The sequence below is a fragment of the Equus quagga genome, chromosome 17, assembly GCF_021613505.1.
Source record: "Equus quagga isolate Etosha38 chromosome 17, UCLA_HA_Equagga_1.0, whole genome shotgun sequence".
In the NCBI taxonomy this organism is placed as follows: domain Eukaryota; kingdom Metazoa; phylum Chordata; class Mammalia; order Perissodactyla; family Equidae; genus Equus; species Equus quagga.
The window spans coordinates 46352515-46377966 of record NC_060283.1 but is presented as its reverse complement, the minus strand read 5'-3'; the positions used below and the strand labels follow the sequence as shown (position 1 = coordinate 46377966).

General features: G+C 45.4%; 1 protein-coding gene across 2 annotated transcripts in view; it reads right to left on the bottom strand.

The window, feature by feature from the left end:
- SERPINE2 (serpin family E member 2) overlaps positions 1-25228 on the bottom strand; it is a 58322-nt gene extending 33094 nt beyond the window's left edge. Inside the window, exon 1 of one of the 2 annotated variants that reach the window (XM_046644361.1) lies at positions 25020-25228. The gene's annotated coding sequence lies outside the window, so the exon portion shown is untranslated. Of the gene's footprint in view, positions 1-24643; positions 24977-25019 lie in introns of those variants that run through there. The other variant, XM_046644363.1, reaches the window with a different exon arrangement.
- Between the last annotated feature and the right edge of the window lie 224 nt (positions 25229-25452).

Below are 25452 nucleotides of genomic sequence, written 5' to 3'. Positions count from 1 at the left end.
ATGCAAATTCTTTTTATCTATAAGAGCATCTGGATACATTTCAAAAAAACCAGATTTTGAGATATTATTTATTCACTCAGTCTATACTCAAGCTGGACCATGAACATGACTCTTCTGACCCCTTGGAATAATTTTGATGTTGTCTATGGGTCCTCAACTCATAGGTGAGAAATCGATGCTCTCTAGATTGTTGCTAGTAAAAAATAAACAGTAAGTGTTGGAAGTGTAAATTGATAAACATCTTTCTGAAAGGCAATTTTTTGTTTGTACAATCTTGAAAATGTACATACCTACTGGAACAATAATACTCCTATTAATCGATCCGATGATAATAAACAGATCTGGGTCTAAAAATGTTCACTGTGGTATTATTTCTAGTAGCAAAACCATTGCAATATTCTTTGCAATAAATATTGCAATAGCAATTATCACTGAAACCTAAATTTCCAATGGAGGGAACACTGTGGATGCCGTTTTACCAGCTTCGTGAACTAATCCTCTAGCTTCTGTGTGTTCTGTTGCTAGCAGTTTGCACTTGTTATGGCCAAAGGATTGCTATTGGGAATTGGAGCCCGTTTTCTTAGTGGGCTCTCCGTGCCAGGGAGTTTACGTACATCATTCCTCCACCCCAGAGGCCCACAGCCGCTGACCCACTGGTCTGGGAGTACAGAAGCCCAGCTCCTTTGCCTGGAGGTGGCACAGACCACCTGAAGGTGTAGCTGATGCTCCAGAGCTCCCCTTGGGATCAGGCTGAGGGAGGTACTTCACCTGACATCACCCCCTTGATTGGCCGCTTCTCTTTCTCATTCTCACTCCTCCCACTCCCTTACTGTTTGACCACTTCTTCAATGACTCATTTGCACTTTATCCTTGGCTCAGGGACCTTGTCTGGGAGAGCACGACCTACAAGATCCAACAACAAGGGTCAGTTCATGACTCCATCCAACACAGTATCATCCACGGCTAGGAAACTATCTTTGAAGAAAACTTAAAGATACGGGAATATACTTTGGATATATCTTAACTGAAAAAAAGAAAACTATGGTACAATTGACTGTAAAAATTATACACGGGCACAGAAAAAAGACCAGAAAGAGATATTAAGATATTATTTATATAATTATTTCTGATGACAGGAATATGAGTATACTTTATTATTCTTTATACTGTTCTGTATTTTTCAAAATTTCTGCAATGACCATATCACTTAAAACAAACATCCCTTTTCAATTTATAAAAACATAGCAGCAGGAATGTAGAGCAGATGAAAACGTGTAGTAAGAGGGAGAAGGGTACAAAGCACGAGAACAGTGGGTAAATCTCGGGATTATAAAAACTTGAATAAAAAATGGTAGTTATTAGGAAAGGAGAGAACTGAGAAATAATACAGTGGGATCCCTTTACATACACTAAAATGAATGTTACACCCCATTATAACCCATAGGTTGAGTTTTTTCCAGTAAGTGGTGGCTCTATTTTGGTGAACATTATTTGACCCATTTATGTGGCTAAATCTGCATATTAGATATTTAATGGCACGGATTACAGTTTATTAGTTTTTTTATTCTCTGCATTTAGCATACTATCTGGTATATGGTAAGAACTCAATAACGTTTATAAGATAAACTGTAGTTCAATGGAAATTGTTTCCATTACTATTCTGTGGAGTGGCAGCAACAGTTACTGCTAACTTTTAAAAAAATTCCAATTTGCTTAAAACTTGTGGAATTCATTCTTAAGTACTCAAGAATAAGAGCCACCATTTATTGAATGTCTACTATATGCCAGGCGCTGTCCCTGGAGATTTATAATTTCAACATCTAGCTGAATCCTCAACTGGAGAAGAAGGCATTAGTATATACATTTTACAGATGATGAAAACTGAAGCTCTGAAAACGAAACAACTTTCTCAGATCATACAGACGGCACATGGTAAAGAGATGTCTGAAAACTGACCCTCTGAGCCAGGATGTCATGCTGCCTCTTGCAACAGAGTTTAAAGGGTCAACTGAGGAAAGGTGAAGAAACACTGCCTTCTTTCTACTTCCACCTCTCTGTCCTGTGCTTAAATCATCAAATTCTCAGAGTAAACAAGTGACCGCAGCTTTGCAAGGCACAAGAATTGAATAGAATGCTTGTTACTCAAGTGCAGCGGTTCTCGACTGGAAGGGAGGGGGGCGACATTGCCCCCCAGGGGACATTTGGCAATGTCTGGAGACATCTTTGATTCCCATACCTGGGACAGGGTGCTGCTGGCACCCAGTGTGTTGAGGTCAGGGATGCTGCTAAATGTCCTCTGGTGCACAAGACAGTTCCCCACCACAAGGAATTATCTGGCCCCAAATGTTCATGCCAAGCATGAGAAATTCTGCTGGAGCATAAGAAAGCACACATTCCTGCTCTCCCCCAAGGTGTCACACGATGATACCACCGACTTTCCTTAATTTAGAATCAAAGCTTCAGTCTGAGGTCAGACTGTTTCTTGTCAAAGCAACAATGGCACTGGCACCAATTGTCATCATGGTTCTCCCTGGAATTTTTGATGCAAGGCTTCTCTCTGTGGGAGACGAAGGAATCCAGCAGATTGACTTCTGTGAATCCCCGAGGGGAAGGATTGTGTGACAGGTAATGAAAGCGTTGGGCTGCCAGCCCACCTTAACAAATCAGGCTCATCTACAGCCTGTTGAAAAGAAGTTGTGCGGCTGGAGGGGGGACGCCCCGTTCAGGGAAGTCACTCGCACCAGGCCTAGTCAATGCAGGAGGAAGATGGGCCCCAGCTTCCTAATGCCGGGGACCCTTTGTGCACCCCTGACATCCTTCCCATAAAGTAGCAGCAGGGAATCGGGCTGACACAACCAGTCATTGCCTCCCATCCCTCCCATCGGCCTGTCCTTCCCACCCCCAGCCTGGTCTCTCCCCACCCCCAATGGCAGTCTCGTCTTTTTTTTTTTTTTTCTTTTTTGCTGAACCAAAGTTAGCCCTATCATTCAGGTTCAGGGAACAGAACTACCAGGTACAGAGAGAAAAACCTAAAACGCTCACTCATACCCTAAATTATTCTTAAGACCACTGTACTTACTCCCTAGGAACTTTCTGAACTAATTATACGCAGTTGCGTGCTTAGCTATGCAAAACTGAGCCCAAATCCCTTCTCTCCTTGCTTTCCTCATGAAAAGGGAGCAGGGCCCAGCAGGAGAGGGAAGGCTACTCAGCAGGTGAATGCTGAATTGGGTCTCCAATATCACCCTGCACCAAATTACCCTAAAAATGCCACCTGCAGGAGGCCCCGTTCTGCCTGCTGAGATGCCTTCTTTCCTCGGGAGCTTCAGAATTAGCGGGAGACCTCCAGCCCCACCAATGATGGAGATGCTTTTCCAGGCCATGAGGGCCCCTGCTGCTTTGGCCGTGTGAAGAGACGATGTGGCCTTTAATCGGGCAGGAGCTTGAGACTCTTGCATCCTTATGTCAGTCAGCCACGGAGGAGGGCAAGGAGGCCCGTATTCAACTGTGTAGACAGGGACTATTGATTTCCAGGGCTCAAATTCACAACTAAACCCACATGGTTCTTTTCAAATCAGGGTGTATTCCCAAGGTCACCATGTAAAGAACTGTCTGATAGTAGGTACAGCTGTCCATTTACGTAATTCACAAACATTAATGGAGCACCATTCTGCCGAGCCTGGTGCTGAGGTGAGAATACGGACAGAAATGGACCTGGCACCCACTCCCCCGGAGCTGAGAGTCTAGAGCCGTGGTCCTCAACCTGGACAGTGTTGTCCCTCAGGAAACATCTGGCAACATCCACAGACATTTTTGGTTGTCACGACTGGGTATGGGGGGACGGTGCTACTGGCATCAGGTGGACAGAGGCCAGAGATGCTGCTCAGCATCCTACAGGGCTCAGGACAGCTCTGCACAACAAGGCACACTGTCCACTCCAAATGTCAACAGAGCTGAGGAGGCACTCCGAGGAAGGGCCGCAAAGGTGGACATCAGAGGGTGAGCTGGAGATGACCAGACAAAGGGGGCAGGGAAGAGCCTTCCAGACAGAGGATCGCAAGTGCAAAAAGGCCTTGTGTTAGGAGGTACCATAGATGGTTCCAGAAACTGAGATTCTGGAAATATTTTTCTCTTCACACTGTCATCATCTTACGGTCTTCAGAAGACAAGGTCTATCCTGGGGCCATGATCTTGACGGATGGCTCACGATGACAGACACCAGAGTCCAAACTAAACAGAATCTGGAAGGAACATTCACCCTCCAGTGTCTATCCTCTCGCACATCTTTCTTTCTCAACGACCAGACACAGCACATTAGAAGAGGCAGGAAGCGAAATGCCATTTTTTCTTAGACTTAATACTAAAAGCAAGACCTGAAAAAGAAAAACTGATAAACCAGACCTCATCAAAATTAAAAATAGTTGCTCTGCAAAAGACTCTGCAAAGATGATGAAAAGACAAGCTACAGACTAGGATAAAAATATTTGCAAATCACACATCTGACAAAGGACTAGTATCAAGAATATATAAAGAACTCTCATAATGCAACAGTGAAAAAAACCCCAAACAATCCAATCAGAAAACGGCCAAAAGACATGGTCTGACGTGTCACTGAAGAGCATACACAGATGGCAAATGAAAAGATGTTCAACATCTTCTGCCATTAGGGAAATGCAAATTAAAACCACAATGGGCTATCACTACACACCTATCAGAACGGCTAAAATAAAAACTAGTGATAATGCCAAATGCTGGAGAAGATGCAAAGAAACTGAGTAACTCATACATTGCTGGTGGGAACGTAAAATGTTATAGCCACTCTGGAAAACAGTTTGGCAGTTTCTTACAACACTAAGTATGCATTTAACCATATGATCCAGCAATCCTGGACATCTATTTCAGAGAAATGAAAACGCATGTTCACACAAAAACCTGTACACCAGTGTTCATAGCACCTTTATTTGTAACAGCTCCAAACTGGAAACGACCCGGTGTCCTTCAATGAATGAATGGCTAAACTAACTGTGGCACAGCCACACCATAAAACACTATTCAGCAATAAAAAGAAATGAACTATTGACACACACAGCATCTTGAATGGATCTCAAGGGAATTATGCTGAGTGAAAAAAGGTCAATTCCAAAAGGTTACATAGCGTATGATTCCATTTATAAAATATTCTTAAAATGACAAAAGTACAGCGATAGAGAACACATTAGTGGTTACCAGGAGTTAGGGAGGATGGAAGGGAGATGGGTGGAAGTGACTGTAAAAGGGTGACACAGGGGTCCTTGGGATGGAACTGTGTTCTATCTTGACTGCGGGGTCACACAAATATACATGTGATAAAATTGCACAGAAGTGAGTACACACACACAAATGAGGACACGTAAAACTGCTGATACGTGAATAAGGTGGATGGAGTATACCAATGTCACTTTCCTGGTTGTAGTATTTACCGTTGTGTACCATAGTTATGGAAGATGTTACCTTTGGGGGACCTAAGGGGAGGGTATATGGGATCACTCTGTATTATTTTTATAACTGCATATGAATCTACAACTATCTCAAAATAAAGAAGTAAAAAAAAAAAACTTTATTTTAAAATTTTAGTCAACAAATACACCTTAAGACAGATCTTTTTGTGAGTTACTTTAATTCTTTCCCCAATACTGCAAGCACACTAAAAATGTCAATATTCTAAAAAAAAATCAAAAATATGTTTTTGCACAATTGTGCCTTTTCATAATTCTCTTATTTGTGACAGCATCAATTCTTAGACTTCTTGGCCTCTGCCGTCTCCTGAGACAAACCACCCAGGTTCAAATCCTGGCTCTACTACCAAGTGACTGTATGACATTTGACAAGTACTAAACTTCACTCTGCCTCAGTTTCCTCATCTGTAAAAAGGGTATAATATTAGTCCCTACCCTACAGCCTGTTGTAAGGAATAAAAAAGGGTAATACAGGGGCCAGGCCAGTGATGTAGTGGTTAAGTTTGCACGGTCCACTTCAGCAGCCTGGTGGTGGCCCGGGGTTCACAAGTTTGGATCCTGGGCGTGGACAGATATACTGCTCATCAAGTTATGCTGTGGTGGCGACCCACATACAAAATGGAGGAAGATGGGCACAGTGTTAGCTCAGGGCCAATCTTCCTCAGCAAAAAAAAAAAAAAAGGGTAATACATCTCAGGTTCTTTGGACAGTTCTTGAACACACTGGGGGCTCAAACAAAGTTGGCTCCACCATTCTGCAGTTTATTACCGTTATTATGAAGAGTCAAGAGTCCTCAGGTCCCTCTCCTCAGCCTCTCAAGGTCTACACACCAGCCCATCTTAACAGTTCCCACAGCTGCAAAATACCCCCAAATTCCGATTTCTAAAAATCAAAAGGAACTTTAAAAGCCCTCTTTTTCTCTTCACTTGTGGTCTTTTTTCAATTGTGGCCCATTTCCTTCACTTCTCTGCTGTAGGAGGGATTCAACGGTCTAGTATGTGAGTTTAATCCGAGTTTCACCTCTGGTCACAAGCCCTCAGGGAAGGTGGCCTTGTGCTCCTGGGGGCAACAGCTGGTCCCCATGCAGCCTCCACGCACGGTCCTGGTGATGGGTCAGGAAATGACGGATGGTCACTGGGTGATTTAGGAAACGGGCATCAGCTCTGGTGACTTTCCTGTCTTCTTTCCAAGACTGCTAAGCTCATGAATAAAGAAAAGCGTTTTTATACCAGCTGGAACTGAAATAGGGTGGAATTAGACTAAAACAATGTAAAAAAAAATGTTAGTGTGGCAAACCCAGACAAGACCTGTCTGAGTGGTCAGGAGACTCAAGGGTAGAAGGCTGCATCGTAAACCGACTCTCACCACTGTTCTCTATTCGCTCAGGTGGAGGAAATACCTAACACAGAAAATGTTTGATGATCGCTCAGAGAAGCCATTTAGAAATAATGCTGAGCCATACTGGAAAGCCTATTATGATGGTAACTGGAGAGAAGAGGTGATCTAGGAGAGATCTTAAATTTTAGCAAGGACTCTAAAACTGTTTCTTTAAAAAAAAAAAATTGTGTAGAAAGTTCTATAGAAGTCTCTTTATCCATTTTCACAGAAATTCTAGGATTGGAGGAAAAAGTACTCCTCATCCCTAAACTAGCTGTTCCTCCAGGTCCTATATCTCAATCAGCGTGGCACCCCATCCATCCAAGGGTCTAAGCTGAGAGTCTGGGAGTCATCCTTCATCGTTTCTCCTGCACAACTGGAACCATCGGCAAGCTCTCTCATTCTCTCTCTGAGGCTGTTTCTGCACGGTCTACTCTCTCCACCTCCTTTGCCCCTAGTCAAGCCACCAACATTCCTGAAAGAGGACATTAGTGTCCTATCCCCGACTCACTGCCTGCACTGCCCCAGTGACAGAGAAAGCTGACCACGACCCTTGGCCCTAAGACCTGAGTCAAAACCTCCAATGGCTTCCCTATGCTCTTACGATGAAAAGTCCACGAGTTGGCCTGCTGGGTCTGGATCTGGCTTCCTTCTTGAGATACACTCTCCACACAGCAGTTTGCAGAACCTGCCAGGCTCTTTCCAGGCTTTAGTTGTCTCCCCTTCCCTTTGTGCCTTTGGGTAGGGAGGAGACCTTGTCTGTCCTATTTATCACTCTTCTCCAGCATCCAACACAGCACATGGGACACCAAGGTACCAAGGTGCTCTCTGCATCATCAAGGCATTGCAGAAGAAGCCAGATCTTCAGTGATCAACTTAATTCCCTTTGTGTACTAATGTCAATTACAGTAGCAACCATCTTACAAGCATGTTGTGAACTAAAGTATTTAACTGAGTCTTTTTTTTTTTTTTAAAAAAAGAAATTCTAGAGCAAGGTTTCACAACGTTGGCACTATTGACATTTTGGGCTGGACAATTCTTTGCTGTAGGTTGTAGGATGTTTAACAGTATCCCCGGCCTCTACCCATTAGACGCTAGTAGCACCTGCCACCCAGTTGTGACAACCAAATGACCAGAGACACTGACAAATGTTCCTGGGAGAGAAGGAGGATCACCTTGGGTAGAGAATCATTGATCCAGAGAAAAATTAGAAATGGGTGGTTAGGATTTTAATTCTGCCCACAAAACGCCTAATTAACCCATACTTTGTCTGAATTACATGAGAAATAATGCATCTTAATATCATATTACCAACTACCATTTATATCATCATTTCAGTAGGAACATGCATCTAAATCTCTAGCAATGTTTATGAACCACCATAGGGGCTTGGTTGGTCCGTCCCGAGAGAGTCTGCTTAGCTTTCTGCACTAGACCTCTGGCTGATGTCTGACATAAAACAGGTAGCAGAGATGGTGGGGAAGCAAGAGGAGGTCAGAGAAGAGTTAGGGAAAGGATGGGGCTCCTCATATCTGAGCTGACCTTTCACCTGTGTCTGGTGCGTGAAAACAGGAGAGAGAAACAAGATATCAGGTTAGTGCTTCAGGTCCTTCCTGAGAGCACCATCCCACAGAATCCTCAGGCAGTGGAGTATCCTTTCTTTCTTTCCATGGTGTGGCACAACTCAGAAATGAAACGTGAAGGATGGCCTCTCAATACTGCTCTAACCCCCTGTCCATGGCCAGCCCCTTTGACTAATGTAACATTGTTATTGAGCTTGGAGCACCTCTTCAGGAATGCCAAATGACTTCCTACTTTTACCTGCCACATTGCAACAATATTTTCAATTATTGTTAAACCACAAATGCCCCATGAGTCATTCAAATAAATCTCACATGTCTGAAACAGTCAACTGTGTTCTCAGAGCAATTCCCAGCTGTAAAAATAGAGCCACACGGAACGTATTTTTTTCTGCAGCTAATTGAAAATACTGCACATATAATGCATGATTTAAAGCACCCAGGAGGAATTTCCATTTGCATTCCCTATTTTAAAAAGTACAATCAAGTCCTGTCTTAAAGTGTTCTGCACATTTAAGTCAATATTGCTCGCCTGAAGCCCCAATCACTCCTAAATTTTCACACTACGAATTGATGACCTGAGGTTTTTAATGCTCCAAGTGACTTTTAAAACAATAGCTTTAATAGGGCTGTTTCCTGAGAAAAGAAACACTCCTAGACTTGACTGATGCAAACCTCTGTGGCCCAGAGGAAATCTCCAAAAGAGCAGCAAGATGCCTGCCAGGAGGAAGGGACCACGCATAACATCACTCACTCTGGAGTCTGAGCTGTGATCTCTTATGCGTCCACAGCGCTGCCCTGGAGGGAGAAAGGATGCCTCCATGTTCTTGATGGTTGAGCAAATGGTAGCTGGCAGAGTCTCTGGCGATGAAGAAAGGGGTTGTGAAGGTGGCAAGTGCCAAAGAAGGAATGCCCAGACTCTGGGGGTCCCCAAAAAGGAGAGTTACGAGATTCATGATCATCTTTCATTTCTAACAGAGCTTTACAGGCTGCACAAACACTCTTTGCTTTCCTAGTCCACAAGACAGTTCCTGGGGCCCTACGCCACAACTCAAGCACCACGGCAGAAATTACAAAGATGAAGGGAAAGCACAGCCTGACCTTAAGAGCCACAGACTAACAGAAGACAGAAGCATTTAAAGGACCAAGAAACAAGCTAGGACGTGATAAGAGTCTTAAGATTTCCTGGCAAATGAGGAAGGTGTCCATCTGCCTTTACTTTACACGCAATAACGTTAAATTTGATCGTGAGTGTCCCTCCAGACAGCAAATTAATAAGAAGGGAAAATGAGAAGAGCACCCGTAACTTACCCTAAAAGCAAGACATGAGAGTGACCAGCAAGTGTGGCAAGCGACAAGTGAAAATCAAACTAGCAAAGAATCAAAAGCATAGGAATTTAAAGTCAAATAACACAGTGGACACTCAATGCATATTTTGAAGGAACGAGAGTGCTACTCACAACTTAGCGTTATTCCTTAGATATGCAAACTTTAACCCTTAGCCTTTGTTCCACAAATTAAGAAATAGAATTAGAAATAATGGAAGGACACAGAAATCATCTATATCAAAAACCTGTCACCAAGGGCTAATGTCTTATACTATCTATAACTAAGACACAGAGATCCCCCAATGTTTGGGGATGAAGACACCTGCTGTGTGGAACCCTGTTGATAGTACTGAGCCTCCTGTGCTCTAACTGACTAGAACTTCTCTACAGGCCATATGGGATTAACCCAGGTTGAGTTCTATGACTAGAACCATCAACTATGTCACGTGCTTTCCTATCGTACCTATCAACTAACCTTCCCATAACAAGTGGGCTTCCCATGACAATTTTATCAATATGGGGCACATGCTAATTGGCCAGAGGACCATCTTTTCATGCTTCCATCTCTTATGAGTTTGGGAACTGTTAGTCTCTCTGACCTGCAACAGCCCTGGGGGTCTCGACAAAATCTAGTGTTTCTTCTGTGGTTCATGCTGTGGAGCCCCCACAGTGATGCCATCGCAGGAGAGCCCACCTAAGCAGTCAGCTTCTCTGACATCATGTAAATAAAATGCATGATGACCCATCAAGTGTTTTTCTTCTCCTCTTGGCAACACTGAGTATTCACTAACAATCTTTTTTCCCCAAGGCAAACAGAGGGAAGATAGGAAAGTGCTGAGCTTGTGTTACAGAATCTGAGAAGGATGAAGGGAAAGGAAGAGTACAGTGTAATTCAATCAGCTTCCTCGCACACGCGCGTCTCCAAGTAGGTTCCTTCACGCAGTTCAGGAATGAATGGTTTGGGAAAACAGACAAGGAAGCAACATCTTTCCTACCCTCCCTCCAAATACATTAAAGACTGGTTTAAAAAATGGATTCTAGCGTGGACACACCCATTATATTCCATTTTTCCCTAGATGACCAGGGGATGCTTTGAACTAAGTTTTGCCGTCCACAGAAGTGATCCCGTGATGCCTGGGCAAACTTTCATCTCTTCAATCTCAGTTTCTCATTCCAGTTCTCATCAGTAAGTCCCTCTCTACTCAGGCTTGGTGCAAGACACCCAAACAGGTCCAGTCCACCCACATCCTTCGGCGTAAGTTCTTGGCATGCATGACAACGAGTAAGACAGCTACGCAGAGGAAGCTGGGAGTGAGTTTAGGAGGTCATGGGTCCCAGATTCCCTCATTTTAATTTCTGGGGGGAAATTATATGAGAGAGACATCTTCCAAAAGAAATTAAACAAGTAAATAAAAATACATGTATCTATAGGCACGGATTTGGAAATACTTCTAAAGTAGGAAGAGGGAAGGAGGGATGGGAAAGAGAAGACAGTTAAAAACTTCCACTTCAAGAAGGGCTCGTTGGCTTTTATCTCCAATCCTTTGCTCGCTTCTTTCAGTACAAAGAGTTTGTAAACAAATAAAACCCCAAAGGGACATTTTAAAAGCTGACCACTCTATATTTATATGTTTTTATTTCCCCAGCAAGCAACCATCTAACCAGCAAAGGTCTGCAAAGCTTAGAAACCATCCGAATTCACAGGAAGAATGTTCCAAACTTGGCTTTAGCCACCTAAATATTGAGGTTCTTTCTTTAGCCTGACTTAACTTTTGCTGATGTCCCCACTGGTGCCTTCTGAAGGGACCTGATGAGGGGAGGGGAGCTGTTCACTTTAACATAATTGTGGAATAGGCCTGTCGGCTAGTCCAGGCCTGCCTGCATCAGACAGATCACGCACTTGCTCTGTGACTCAGTTTCCTCATCTATAAAATCAATGACAACCTCTCTCCCCCACCCTGACCTCAGAAGGTTGCTATGAAGATTGCATGAGACACTGTCCTGGCAAAATGATGTGACAACTCAGGCACCACGGAACTTTTCCTCATAGGACCAGCCTTTATAGTTCCCCATATCCAGAGCTAAGGCAGAAGAACAAGGACTTCTGGAATCAATGGCTTAATGAAAGTTGACCTTTGTCTGACCTCTGCTACATGATACTGCACCGAGGGATCTTCAGAGATGGGGGACACCCAGCCTCTTTTTATCATGAAGTCACATTTCACAGGGGGAGGACATTTCCCCAGTCTCTCACGGCCAGTTACGGAGACGACGTTCACCAACAATGGAGCTGGTGAGTAGCTGCACAGGAGATGGGGGTGAGGGGGCATTTATAAAGCTCCTACTGTGTGCACAGCCCTGTGAACATGCCATCTCACTGAATCTCACATGAGCCCTTCAGGATACAGTTGAGTTAAAAGAGACGCAGAGAGGTTGATGTCATCTGCCCATGTCACACAGCAAGAGGTGAGACCACGTGAATATGCCCACCGCCATGAGACGGACATTGCCAGAGGCTTCCCCAGAGAGAGGGCAGCGATGCTCCTGTCGCCCGCCTCTCCCTTGTCCACTCCCTGCAGGTCCCTTTTCATTCCCTCAGTCAGAGCTCAGGATTGACACTGGTCCCCTTCCCAAGCTTTCGCCTCTCCTTTTGCTCCCAGATGCACAATGATCTTTTCAGCATAACTGACGACCCTCTCCCACACTCTAAGAGGCAGCCCTTGTCCGGGACAAAATCCTTTCTTTAAGTTCCAATGACCACATGTGCTCGGATATCTGGTATCTCTCAAATACAGCCCTCCTCTTTTCCCAATGAGAAGATCCCAATCTCTGCTCCCCTGCCACCCAAGTTTTGGTCAACCGGACTAAATAAACTTTACGACAAATACGTGAAATCACATACATTATGATTTAGAAATAGTACTTTGCTCTCCATTCCCACCTTCTAGGAAGCAATTGAATTCCGAGTTTTCCCAGACATCCTCTACATGCCTGTCATCACTTTCTGAGTTGTCTAACAATTTTCCCAAGCACATCATCTCCTTTTCTTCCATGATGCCTATGATACAGCACTTCTCAAATCTATGTGCAACGCTGTCACTGAAAAATCTATCCTAGGCCATAAGAAGCCTTTCAAAGAGCATCAGGACGTTGTCCTCATGGGTAAAAATATATTCACCATCCCCACAGCATATTGCTGACTGTGTTACTTTTTAAAGTGACCCTTAATAGACTTGATAAAATTTCATTTGACAGGCAGTAGCCACCTCCTCAGCAAATCCATTTCCTCTTCTTCCCAAACACAGAGCTGGACTACATTTCCTAGCCTCTGCTGTAGGGCAGAGTGACCATAAGACTGACATGTAGTCAATGAAATAGGAATAGAAGTGATGGACACCACTCTCAGGCCTGGCCCATCAAAACCTGCCAAACGCAATCCTCCATGATCTTTCTGCTTCCACCAGCTTGAGGCTGACAAGCACCATGCCCTTGGAAACCGCCTGTTAACTAAAGCAGAGCCATAAAATGGAAAGAGGGTGGGTCCCTGAATCTCCAGGTTTGAGACAGACACACCATTTTGGGCTTTATGCAAGTGGAAAATAACCTTCCATCATGTTGGAGCCATGGTACACATTTGGACTTACTCATTATAGCAACTAGCATCCCCTTAACTGATACGACATTTAACATATGGCACTTGTGAAGTCATGACCTCAGGCATAATTACTAAATCTGTATTCAATTCCTATGCTTTTTTCTTTTTTAACTCTTTTTCATCATAAAACCTCTATAAACATTCATAATAAGTATTGATACAGAGGATTTCAGGCTAATGTGCCTTCCCCATCTGTTCTCAACCAGTCACTCGAGAGTCTCATTCATCTACTGCTTTTGGTCCTGATAAACTTATCAGTACCTTTGTAAAGTGGAAGATTCTGTAAGGACCCTGGTATACAGCAACTCCCTCTTTCTCTGAGTGACAATTTTGGGGAAATTCTTCACTTCATATTCATGAAATTCAACAGTTTTTAAAGTAGGACACTCTCTTTTTCACAGAGAAAATTCTACATTTTAGTGCCTTTTAATGACTTATTGGGGCATCGCTCAGGCACCATTTTGGTCTTCGTGCCCAACCCAGACCCAGAGAGAGCAGGCCTCGATGCAGTTTTGTAAGCTCCAGTGTCTTGTAGTCATGAATGTTTAATGAAAGTAAAAGTCACATGTGAGTAATGTTTCACACCCTCTCAAAGTCGTCCACTAAACCCTTCATCTTCTTTTTTAAGAGATCTGACCTCTCTCCAGTAAAGGACTTATCTCCTTGTATTTAGCCAAAGGCCAATTCTTATTATTCTCGGTACAAATCAATAAATAGTGATTCAATAAAATGTAGGGTAAGAAGGGTTTTGTGGAGAGTAACATGAAAGAAAACAAAAAAAAGGACTGCATGACCCACGAGGGCTATCTGGACTTTCGTGTTTATCAGCCACGAGCCAACACCTCACATTGTGCAGACTCCCCTGTCGCACACGCTACCATTGGGAGAGACTGTCATTTGAGAAAATTCCATGTGTCAAGGGCTTTAGCATTAGCTCTGCTGAGCCAACTGGACTCCTGGAAAGCTGGGCATGGAAGCCCATGGGAGGAAACTGAGTCCTGGAGATGGTCCATCACTTACCCACATCCCTGCACCTTGTGAAGACTCTGGGTTCCTCATCTACGGAACAATCTTGGGCTCCCAGCCTTTCAAGGCTGCCAAGAGGATGGAGGGGAGCAATGTACGCAAAGGGTTCATGGCCCATGAACCCATTGCAGCTTGTGCTGGCGCCAGTGACTGCTCCCGTCATTAGGGTCACACACTGTTCTCCTGGAGCCCTTTCAAACCAAAAGGGAGGGGAAAGGACTTTTATGCATTCTTCCCAATGATTCAGTCCACACCAACCACTCCAGCATGGCCTCCTGAATACCTCATCCACAGACTACTGACCCAGGGCAGTACTGAGGGTCAGCGCGATGGATCCGCTCTGACGGAAGAAGTTTATCACCATGGTGCACGATGATGATAAAAAGCAAACCAATTCTGAGGCAATTTCACAGCTGTGTTTAAATCCTCTGTAGACTATACACCTCCTTGGTGCCTCCCCCAGTGCGATATGCCACCATTCTAGACTACTCCGAATTGTTAAAATATCATGGATGTCCCTTTTCTACCTAAATATAGAAGATCCTCAAAGGTCAACCTGTTTTGTGGATACTTCTGTGTCCCTCAAAGCACTTATTACAGAGTAAGTGCTCAAATACTAGCTCTTAAACTGAATGCCACCCAAATACAATAGGGCTGCCACTTTCTTTTGAAGTCCTGTGTGGGGCAGATTCCTCAAGAGTGAGACTTGGGGAATCTCTACCCTCTGGGAATAATCTTCTTTGAGAACATGGGAATAAACAACATAGAGAAAAGGAGACATGAATGAGCCAAGGGGCTCTAAGGAATGGCTGGTAATAGCCCCCAAGTCAGTGGGGTACTCATGTGGGGGCCAATCAAGGGTGGGTGACAGGTGATGGCAGTTCTGTCACCAAAATGTACCCAGACTTGGCATCTGGAGAGGTGACAAGTGACAGGAGCAGAGAGGTGAGTTCTCAACCCGCCACAGCCCTGACCTTGCCAAGGGACTTAAGTCGCTGTACTTCCTATTTCCCTGTCTATAAAACGGGAACAACACTATCGTTCTCTGCAAGAAAGAGAACATCCTCACCATCTCCATTCTAGCTTTGTAAATGGAGCAGAGAGAGAAGGATTTTGTGCCCATAAAAAACTAAGTGTAGAGCTGGGGTTTCAACCTAGATTCACTTGACCCCCAAATTCATCCTCTGTGCAGCAATGTTCCAACCTCTCGTCTGTGGGTGCCCTCACTCTTGCTCAGCCACCACTGTCTAGCCTCAGTCATTCACTGAAAACATGTTTCAGAATCAAAAATTTCTACCGTTGACACGCAGATCTGGAGAGAATATTCCTGATGGGAATCTCAGAAGGGTGCTCTGCACACCTGAACCTCAGTTTTCTTCCCTGTAAAGTAGGACTAAGCTCTGCCTTACAAGGGCTCTTAAGATTCAACAAGAGCGTATATAAAATGTGCCTAACCGTACCTGACACACTGATGCTCCATGATCTCTCATTTCTTTCTCCCCTTTCAAGCATTTTTTGGGCAGGTGCTATGGAAGGAGCCCAGAGGGATAAGAGAGACCACAAAATCCCTGAACCTTCCTAACAGGGTGGATAGGACACACACATAACTAGAAGACATGGTTGAGAGTAAGACAAAAGCATAATTTTGCCATTGTCCATGTTAAAAAAATATACTTATCCTACTCAAAGAAATTTTAGGCTAATAAGTGATATACATGCATGGCAACAGTGATGTTTTCAGTGCCTGCTGGATGAATTCACATTAGTGTGATTAGCACTTTGATATTCATGATTTACCACCTTGCTGCACAAAACAGGCTTACTAGGAACACTTGGGTATCTCTGGCCAATCCTCCAAATGGCTATTTTCATTAACATGTCACTAAGAAATGAACACAGGTTTGGCATAAGATGATAGGAGTCTATCAGTAAATTAATTCCAAAGAGAAAATCCAGACCTTTAGAAAGAATGCTCTCGTTCTAATTGTCATCACACAGAATTCTCCCTGGTCTGCCCCATCCCATTACCCGAGCAGTGGGCATACACTGAGTGCTGTATAAAATCCCAAAGGAATGTTTGCCAGTAAAATCCTAAAAAATCATAGTAATGGTAGCAGAAAATACATTTCCTATCTGGAAACGTTTGCTGAGGTTAATCCAACATTCAGAGAACTCTTTTGTATAGTGAGGGAATCAAATCACAATTAAATGACCACACATTTTAAATACATTTAGCATGTGTTTAAGATGGTTATTTCTGGGTATCTGGACATCAGTGGCTATAGCAGAATGACTATTTCACAGTCTGAAAAACAAGAACAAAATGAGAAGACTCTGGATGCTACACCTGCCAAGACCAAAATATTAAACCAAATAGATTATGTTGCCTACTGCATAGACATTTATTCATTCTTCATAACTAACAGATGAGGGGGAAAAGGGCATCCAGCCTGACAGGGCTAGCCTGCAATGTGCCCTGGAAAGACCTCCTGGTAGCAAAGCTGTTTACATTTGCTCACACAGGTGGAATAAGAGGGAGTTGATTTCACGCATCAGCCATCCTTTGCTCCACGGCCAGTCCTGAAAGAGCCGGGAGCCTGTGGAAGGACAGATGACCAGCTATCACTGGGAGTCCTGCCCACCGAAAGTGTTACAGGAAAGGAGTCTGGGAATCCAAGCAAGTGAACACACAGCGCGAGTCCCTCATCCAAAGATCCAATGAAAACATGAGTCCTGGAGGAGGTCAATGCCCGCCTGGACCACTGTGACAAAGGGAACCCCACTGCCACCTCGTGCCCTGAAAGTCAGCTCCATTCTAGCCCCTGTGCTCAGCACCTAAACTATAGTCTCCACTTCACCCTCACACTTAAGATGTGGTTACCTTCATGCCCAGCTCACAGATGAAGAAAGTGAGGCTTGGAGAACTTCAATAAATTGGCTATGGCCTCCTGGCCTCCAGCTAGTAACGGACAGAATCTAGATTCAGACCAAAGCCCGTTGGCCTCAAAATCCTCCATACTCGTAATTACTACACTACACTAAGGAAGAGGAGGAGGAGGAGGAGGGGGAGGAGTATAATATATACTATTTAGATGCGACAAATTTTGAAATAAAAGTAACTATAAAAAAAAAGAACTATAAAAACTATAAGAAGAAAAGTGAAATCTCATACAGTGTTCTGAGCTAGTCCCCACACATTGTGGGCTTCAATCAGGGATCTTTTAAAAATCACGTCACACTTGTTCTTTGGTGATGTTGAGTTTATCCAGTTCAGCCTAAGGCGTGCCCTTAGACTCTGGGTAAATGTGCTCTACCTTTCCAATCGAAAGGTCAGCACTAATTTTAGATCAGAGGCCCAGAAAGAAAATAAGTGTGTAAGGAATGAACTGGGGGACCAAAAGGCATAAAAACACTACTTCAAACATAACACCAAAATATGAGCTTCTTTCCACCTCGTGTGTTTTGGTTTTGTTACTGAAAGATACTATGCAGCAAAGTGAGAGGATGGTCTTTTGAAAGAAGCTGTCTCCTTGGACAGGAATTTCTTTTTGAGAAGTTATAAATATTGACGAGACATAGATCTTTAAAAATTCATGGTATCAGCCCACAGTTCACACATTTACAGACCTGAGTTCAGGCTCTGGCACTGAGACATACAGGTTGGATGTGTGACTGGACACCTCCGTTACTCCACCTTTTTCTTTCTCGACTGTCCGGGCGGAATGATATGAGTTGAGTATCTGTCCTACAGGAAAGCATGAGGCTCATGGACACAACACAGGGCCTCTGTCAACGGAAAGCAAATACTAATGGCAGTTGGGGTAACTTGCCTGCCCAGCACATCCCTCTCAAGACTCCCTCCCTTCCTGACCACAGGCTTGAACATGTGATTCACACTCTGGCCAATCAGAATATCTCATTCCATGCACCACAGCCATTGGTCCAAGGAAAGGCACATGACCCAAACTGAGCCAATCAGAGTGCCTCCCTAGGGTTTTTCCCCCTGGAACTGGCAGGAAGCCCCTCTTTCCTCTTTGATGGTGAAGCTGTAAGGAGGTAAGCCTGGAGCCTCCCGCAGTCATGGTCCCTGAGAGAACAAAGGGCCTGCAGAGAGGAGGAGAGACCAGAGACATGGAGGGAGAGAAGAGAGCCCCAAGGCCCTGAGTTTCTGGTTCCAGTTACCTCTAGGGCCATGCCCCAGGGTCAGCACTATATGCCAAGATCCCCTTTGCATCCCATGTTTTTGCCTGTTATTCTGCTGCAGGTTTCTGCACTTGTAACCAAAAGATAATGCAGTAGTTAATAGCTCATATAGTCCGAACAGTGACCAAATCCTCAATAAAAATCATTTCTTCCTGGGGCTGGCCCCGTGGCCGAGTGGTTAAGTTCGCATGCTCTGCAGCAGGCGGCCCAGTGTTTCGTTGGTTCAAATCCTGGGCATGGACATGGCACTGTTCATCAGACCACGCTGAGGCAGCGTCCCACATGCCACAACTAGAAGGACCCACAACGAAGAATACACAACTATGTACCGGGGGCTTTGGGGAGAAAAAGGAAAAAAAAAAATCATTTCTTCCTAAGTGGATTCCTTATTTAAAGAATTGGTGAAAAAATTTAGTAGAGGAAGGAGGCACTGCCGCTATTTATACAGAATTTTCTCAAAAGAAAAAAAGAAAAATCTGTTTTCATTTGCAGTCACCTTATTCATTTTTGAGTGGGCTTCATATGTGGTGGTAAATTCTTACCAACCCACACCCTCTTTCAAGATTTTGTCCATTAAAAACTTAGCCTAAAAACAAGTGGTTATTTTTTCTATAGCTATATTAGTTAGCATTAAATGGAGGGGGAAAGTAGGGGGGAGAAAGTGCTGATGCTATTTTTGGTACGCTCTTCAGAGAAATTCCCCAGGTTACCAGAGTTCTCGCTGTGGGGGAGTGGGAGGTACAACACCAACGTACATTTACCAAGATTTGCAGCCACTACAAGAAATTCTTTCTGCCTTTTCATAGGATTTTTTTTTCCCTTTACATTAAAATCTCCTCCACATTATCTTTCTCCCAAGAATTAACTGATAAAAACAGAAAGGCACAGTGGATTCTAATTCTCGAATTATCTTCTGAAGCAAAGGGCAAAATCTGAGGTCAAACTGAAGCAAGAGCATGGGGTGTTCCTGATCTGATCTTGAACTAGGGCGCCCACTCCAACCTTTGAAGGAATTCAAGGATTAAATAGGGAACGTTTGTCAAAATACAGGAATGGAATTACAAATAGAGGCTTGCTTAGGCTCGGTGGCCATCCCTATGCACAAAAAGAGCCCCAGAAGGAACGCCAACTTCTCTGGACTGGGCTTACATCCAGACCCAGAAATCTAACAGCAGAATAAGGGGAGAATCATTGACTGTATAAATAGACTCAGCCCGTTGGGTAAAAGGCGGCATTTCTCAAAGGAGAAATAAAATCGCACTAAGCTTTCAGTGTTCTTAGACAAATTGTGAGCTCATAGATAAGCAATAACCTATAGTTTATTGCATTTGACTCCATTCCACACCTGAGGGTTTTTTTTTTAAAACCCAACATTGATTTTCAGATCAGACATGCAATCCACTCATGAGGTTTTGGAAAGAGAAGATGGGCACATTTATGGGTGGAGACAGTGCTTTACCAAGAAGATCCAAGTATATGGGACCCAATTTATTTAACATTTTTTTAAAAAAGCCTCCAAGTGGGAATATCAACTAAATCTTCCTGTTGGCCCTCAATGCTATTTCTGAGTACTAAAGAGCCAAGCTGAATGATTTCACAGGTTTGAAAGAGAGAGAAAGAGAGAGATAAGAATATCACGTAGATGAAGACAAAACATTTTTAAAAATTTCATTTAGATCTGATATTTATGAGAAAGCTGGATCAGAAAGGAAAATAAGCCAAGCAGTTGTTTTTTTTTTTTTTAATAAGACACCTTTGAGGTCATTATTTCAACACACTCATTGTATAGACAAGGAAATTAAGTTCTAGATGGTCACCTATACAAATGCTTGGTGGCACAGCCCAGACTCTCTCCCAACCCACGGTTCTTTCCACCAAACTTGGCTGAAGACATTAGCCGAAAAACCATCACGGCAATAAAAAAAAAGAAAAGAGGCCAGCAAGAATCCATGCATCACTATCATTGATGGAAATAAACCAGAAAGCATTCGCCTACCTTATACAAAGCATGCAATGTGGAGTGCAGCCCAGCCAATGGACCTCAAGGAAGACAGAACCAAGCCAAGAAGAGTTCAGATGAGGGTAACCAGAGTGAACACACACACAGAAGCACTTCTGTATTAGACTTCTGCTGTTTTCTAAGGAATATTCTATCTCAAAAGACAGGGTTGATTAAAGATTCCTTTAAAATGTGAAGATATACATTAAACGCAGAAGTACCGGAACCAGGGGTAGGGATCCAGGAGGACAGCTCCCCTTTAAGCACGAAACACAAGCACTCTTTCATAGTGTGCAGTAAACTTGTGAAAAATATGAATATGGTTTAGTTCAGACATCCATTAAATGCTTCTGGGTCACGCACCACTGCTGGTGCAAATGAAACTAAAACACAGACACATCTTCATGGTGCTTAGACTCTAGCGGGGAAAGCATGTTGCTGTAACTCTAACTGCCATCAGAGAGGCATCCACGGGGAAGGTGCATGTGTGTGTGCACACCACACACGTGCCACAGACGATTGGGGTAGGGATTGTCAAGGGTGATTGTCAGGTAAGAATTTTTCGAAGAGGTGACACTAGACCTGAGTGTTGAAATGGGGGAAGTTAGCCAGACAATGAATACAGAAGATGGAGAAAGAATTCCAGGCAGAGGTCCAGCAGGAGCAAAGGGAAGGAGGCACAGGCAGCACCATGGTGTGAGGAGTCTGCAGGAAGCTCAATTTTGCAAGAAAATAAAGTTTTGGGAAGGGCACAAGGCAGGGAGGTGGGAGGAGGCTGAAGAAAACTTAGACTAGTCTCATTACAAATGGCCAGCAGCCTAGGGAGTTCCTGGGGAGGAGAGTGGAGCATTGTGGAAAGCTCCCTGGCCGAGTGCTGAGGGGTTCTGGATCTGTTCTGTCCAAAGGCCAGAGTGACCTTGGGAACACACTGTATGACTCTGGGCACCATGTGTGAAATGGGGCCCACCATGTTCCAGGGGCTCAGGGCTCCTGGGGCAGCCTGAACTTCCATATTTATAGACGTCCCCCTGCTGTTTGGATGTGGAAATCCGCCCTGTCCCATCTCCTCCCATGGTAGCTGTGAGAAAGTGGCGGGGTGATGAGGTCTATACAAATAGTTTGTAAACAGCAGGGACTACATCTCAACACAGGTGAGGTAAGACTAGAATTAGGTGTTAACCACCCACCTTAGGCAAGTTCAAAAGCATGTTGTGAAACCCTGGGCCGCCGCAGTGGAGCGCACGAACCCAACCACTCGGCCACGGGGCCAGCCCCAATTTTTGTATACTTCGTTCAGGCCAAACAACACATCTGCCAGTTGGAAATGGCACACTGGCCACCATTTTGCCACTTTTGGACTCAAAAGCAGAGCAGGGCCAGCGTGACTAGAGCGGAGGTTTATGGGATTTCACAGCACAGAGAAGCGACAGGACTTAGCAAGTGTCTGGAGGTGGGGAATGTCCCAGAGTCTAGCATTACTATGAGGTCCCTGCCTTAACACCTGGTGAAGGATGGAGCCACCACCAAAAAAAGAAGGGACAAATGTGGGCTAAGGATGAAATGGGTATGGGGTGGATGGTGAGAACTAAAATCAGTTTGGGATGTATCGTAGGTTTTCTGCCTAAAGGCCATGGGTAAGCCACTAGACCTTAGGTAAGTAGCAATTACCAAATGCCAATCCAGGACTCACTTTGTACTGGTGATAGTTGAAGCTGTGGCACATGGTTCACCCAAAGAGCAGAAGAGGGTAAGAACAGAGCCCTGCGTAAGCCCAGGAGATGGGCTGGAGATTCCAGGGGGGCAGAAGGAAATCAGAAGAAGATGGCAGCTAGGGAAGGAAAAGGCATCAGAAAGGAAGAAAGGATCTGCATTTGATGCCACAGAGGGGTCCAGAGAGCATCCGTGGGATCACTCGGTTCAGGAATCATGGGTCTCCTACTGTGGAGAGACTGGCCAGCTCACAGAGCTCAGAAGGAAAGGGAGAGTGGGAGCGTTAAGCCGTTTAAGAAGCCAGGGGAGACCTGTGGTCACTGGAGACGAGATGGGGATGCAGGCACACGGGAGGTTAAGGCATTTAAAAAATATTGTTAAAAAAGAAAAGAGTTCACAGGGAGAGACTGAAGATAAAAGTGAGAGAAGGGAGTAAAATTCCTTAGGAGGATCCTGGGCACCACTGGAGACATCGGGCACTGCCCCAGGGAGGCCTTCTCTCGAACCGTCTCTAAGTTCCCCGCCCAACTTGATTCTTCTGTTATTCTCCCCTGTTCACTTTTTGTCACACATTTCCTCATATCATAATTATATTTGCTTCTTGTCTGTTTCCTCCCACAGGAACAAGAGCTCCAAGAGAGCAAAGACCCGGGATGTGCACCACACATCAGGGCCTAGCAAGGCACCAAGACACAGTAGATGCTTAAGAAGATTTCCTGGATACCTGGGTAAATTCAGAAAAGTAGGAAGGAAACAGGGTAAGACATGGAGAGACTTCAATCCAGTGGCCTCCACTTTCTCGGTAGAGTGGACCATGAAGTCACCTGCCAAACTCGAAGGAGGGAAGGGAAGAGATCTTCTGTGTCAAAAAAGAGGTTGCAATGGGAGTACCAGCTTGCAACCTGCAAGGAAGGGACCTGTGGTTCAGAGACACTGAGATGCTGACATTTCTGATTTCAGAAATTGAGCATCCCTGGGTGAGGGCAAGACTTGGATGTATTTAACAGGACTCAGTCTCTAGAGTGGGTGCAGGTCGCTAGATTTGATATGGTCAAGGAAGTGGGAATTGAGAGCTTCTCCCACATGGACTTTGGGACTAGAGAAGGAGAGAAAGCCCATGAGCCAAAGACCCTCATGCTGTGGGAGAATGACTGGCTGACAAAGAATGGCCACACAGAGGTGTAGCCAGGAGCTGGCTGGGCCACCACCTCATTTCCAACTCTAACACCTCAAACAATCTCTGGCTAGTATCTAGTCACCCACATGTGGAACTGAAAATTAATGTCCTTTGGAGATTGAGTCACTTTCGTCCTTTTAAAATTGCACTAATATGTGAAGTTCACGGGAGGCAGAGATTTTCTGCATAGATTCATTTTTTTTTAGAATAAAAGATAGATGACATCTTTATGACCTTCAATAATTGCCCTGCACTGTGCAATATTTTCAAACATGATTTTACTAAAGAATCAAAACTTGGGAGTTGAAAGAAACCTTAGATTATTTAGGCTAACACCTTCATTTGCATAGCTGAAGAAAATTTTTGCTGAAATATTGCAAACTGCACATAATTACTGATTTAGATATGCAGACAGCGTTAAAATTATCTTCAACTTTGGAAGCGCGCTTTAGATAGAGAAATTAGCAATGCTTACATTTCTTCCAGTTATGCGTTCAACTTTTGATATAAAATCTCCAAAGTGCAAAATTAGCACGTAAATTATTCCTGAACAGTTCAGAGAGGTAAACCGCTTCCTGCATTGAAAGAGGAAGTCAAACCTTCAAACACCTTTTTATGTGGATGCTAAATACAAGAATGTTCTCTGCAAAGTAGTCAAAGCAAGGCACAGCAGCTTCGATTTCTCAAGAGACACACACGAAGATTCTTTTTCGTTCATCAAAACAAGAAAACCTTCAATAGCATCTTCCATCATACCTGAAGGTGGAGTGCTGTCTTATGTAACAGAAGCCTTCCCTCCCCGCTCCGTTTTTGGCCAAATTAAATACCTAATTGCGCCCAGAATTTCTGAGTATTTCACCTTGCCTCAGTCACTAATCAGCACCGCAATTCCCATTTCTACAGATGATGAAAATCGCAAAGACCTGCTCCAGAAGGGTTAAATCGGGTGCCAGAAGCCAATTTAAAGGCTCTCCCGCAAACCACTGGTCACCCCCACCCTGCTCAGCCGCTGGTAACAAGTAAGAGTCCGTTTGTCTTTCCCTATCCTGGCGGCGCACACCCAAAGTACCGGGTAGGGGACGCCCGCGAGTACCTGGGTACCTCAGGTTCAGGGTCACGGGCGCCAGCCAGGATGGACCGGCAGAAGCCACGCCGGCGCCAGGACTCCCAGCTGCGGGCACACCTGGGCGCCACGGCCGGCGCGGCCCCTCCTCGCCCTGCCCGCGTCCTGCTCGGGGTCCCCGCGGGCACCGGGCGCGCACGCAGCCTTGGCCGAGGCAGCCGAGGGCGGCGAGAAAGTTCCTCCGCCTCGACGTCGGCGCCCGGGCCCCGCCGCCCCGCAGCCTGCAGGCCGGGCGCAAGGTCGCGGCGCGGAGCCCCGGGACCGTCCCCGGCGCAGGGGCAGAGCCCGGCGCGCCCCCCGCCCCCGGGCGCCCGTCTCGGCCGCGGGGCGCGCAGCCCGTACTCACCGCCCCTCGCTCGCGATCCCAGGTGGCGGCCGCGGAGGGCGGCGCGGCCCGAGCCGGAGCCGGGTGTCGGCGGGGCGGGGAGTCGGCGGAGGGAGGGCGGCGGCGGCGGCGGCGAGGAGGGTCCGGGAGCAAACAGGCGGTGGCGGCTGCAGACGCCGAGCAGCCCGTCACCCCGCGGCGCGAGCTGGGCGGCCGCGGCGGCGGGGGCTTTATCACCGCCCGCCCGCCCCCGCCCCTTCCTGCCGCCCCCGCCCCCGGCCCGCCCGGCCCCGCCTTCCCGCCGCCTCCTTTGTGTGCCAGCCGGCCGCAGCGTCCCCGCGCCGGCGCTCCGGGACGCCCCGAGTCCCGTTGCAGCCTCGCGGGGGCCGCCCCAAAGGGGTCCCCGTCGTGGGGCTGCGTCCAGAAAGCGCCGGGAGAAGCGGCGACCCCGAGG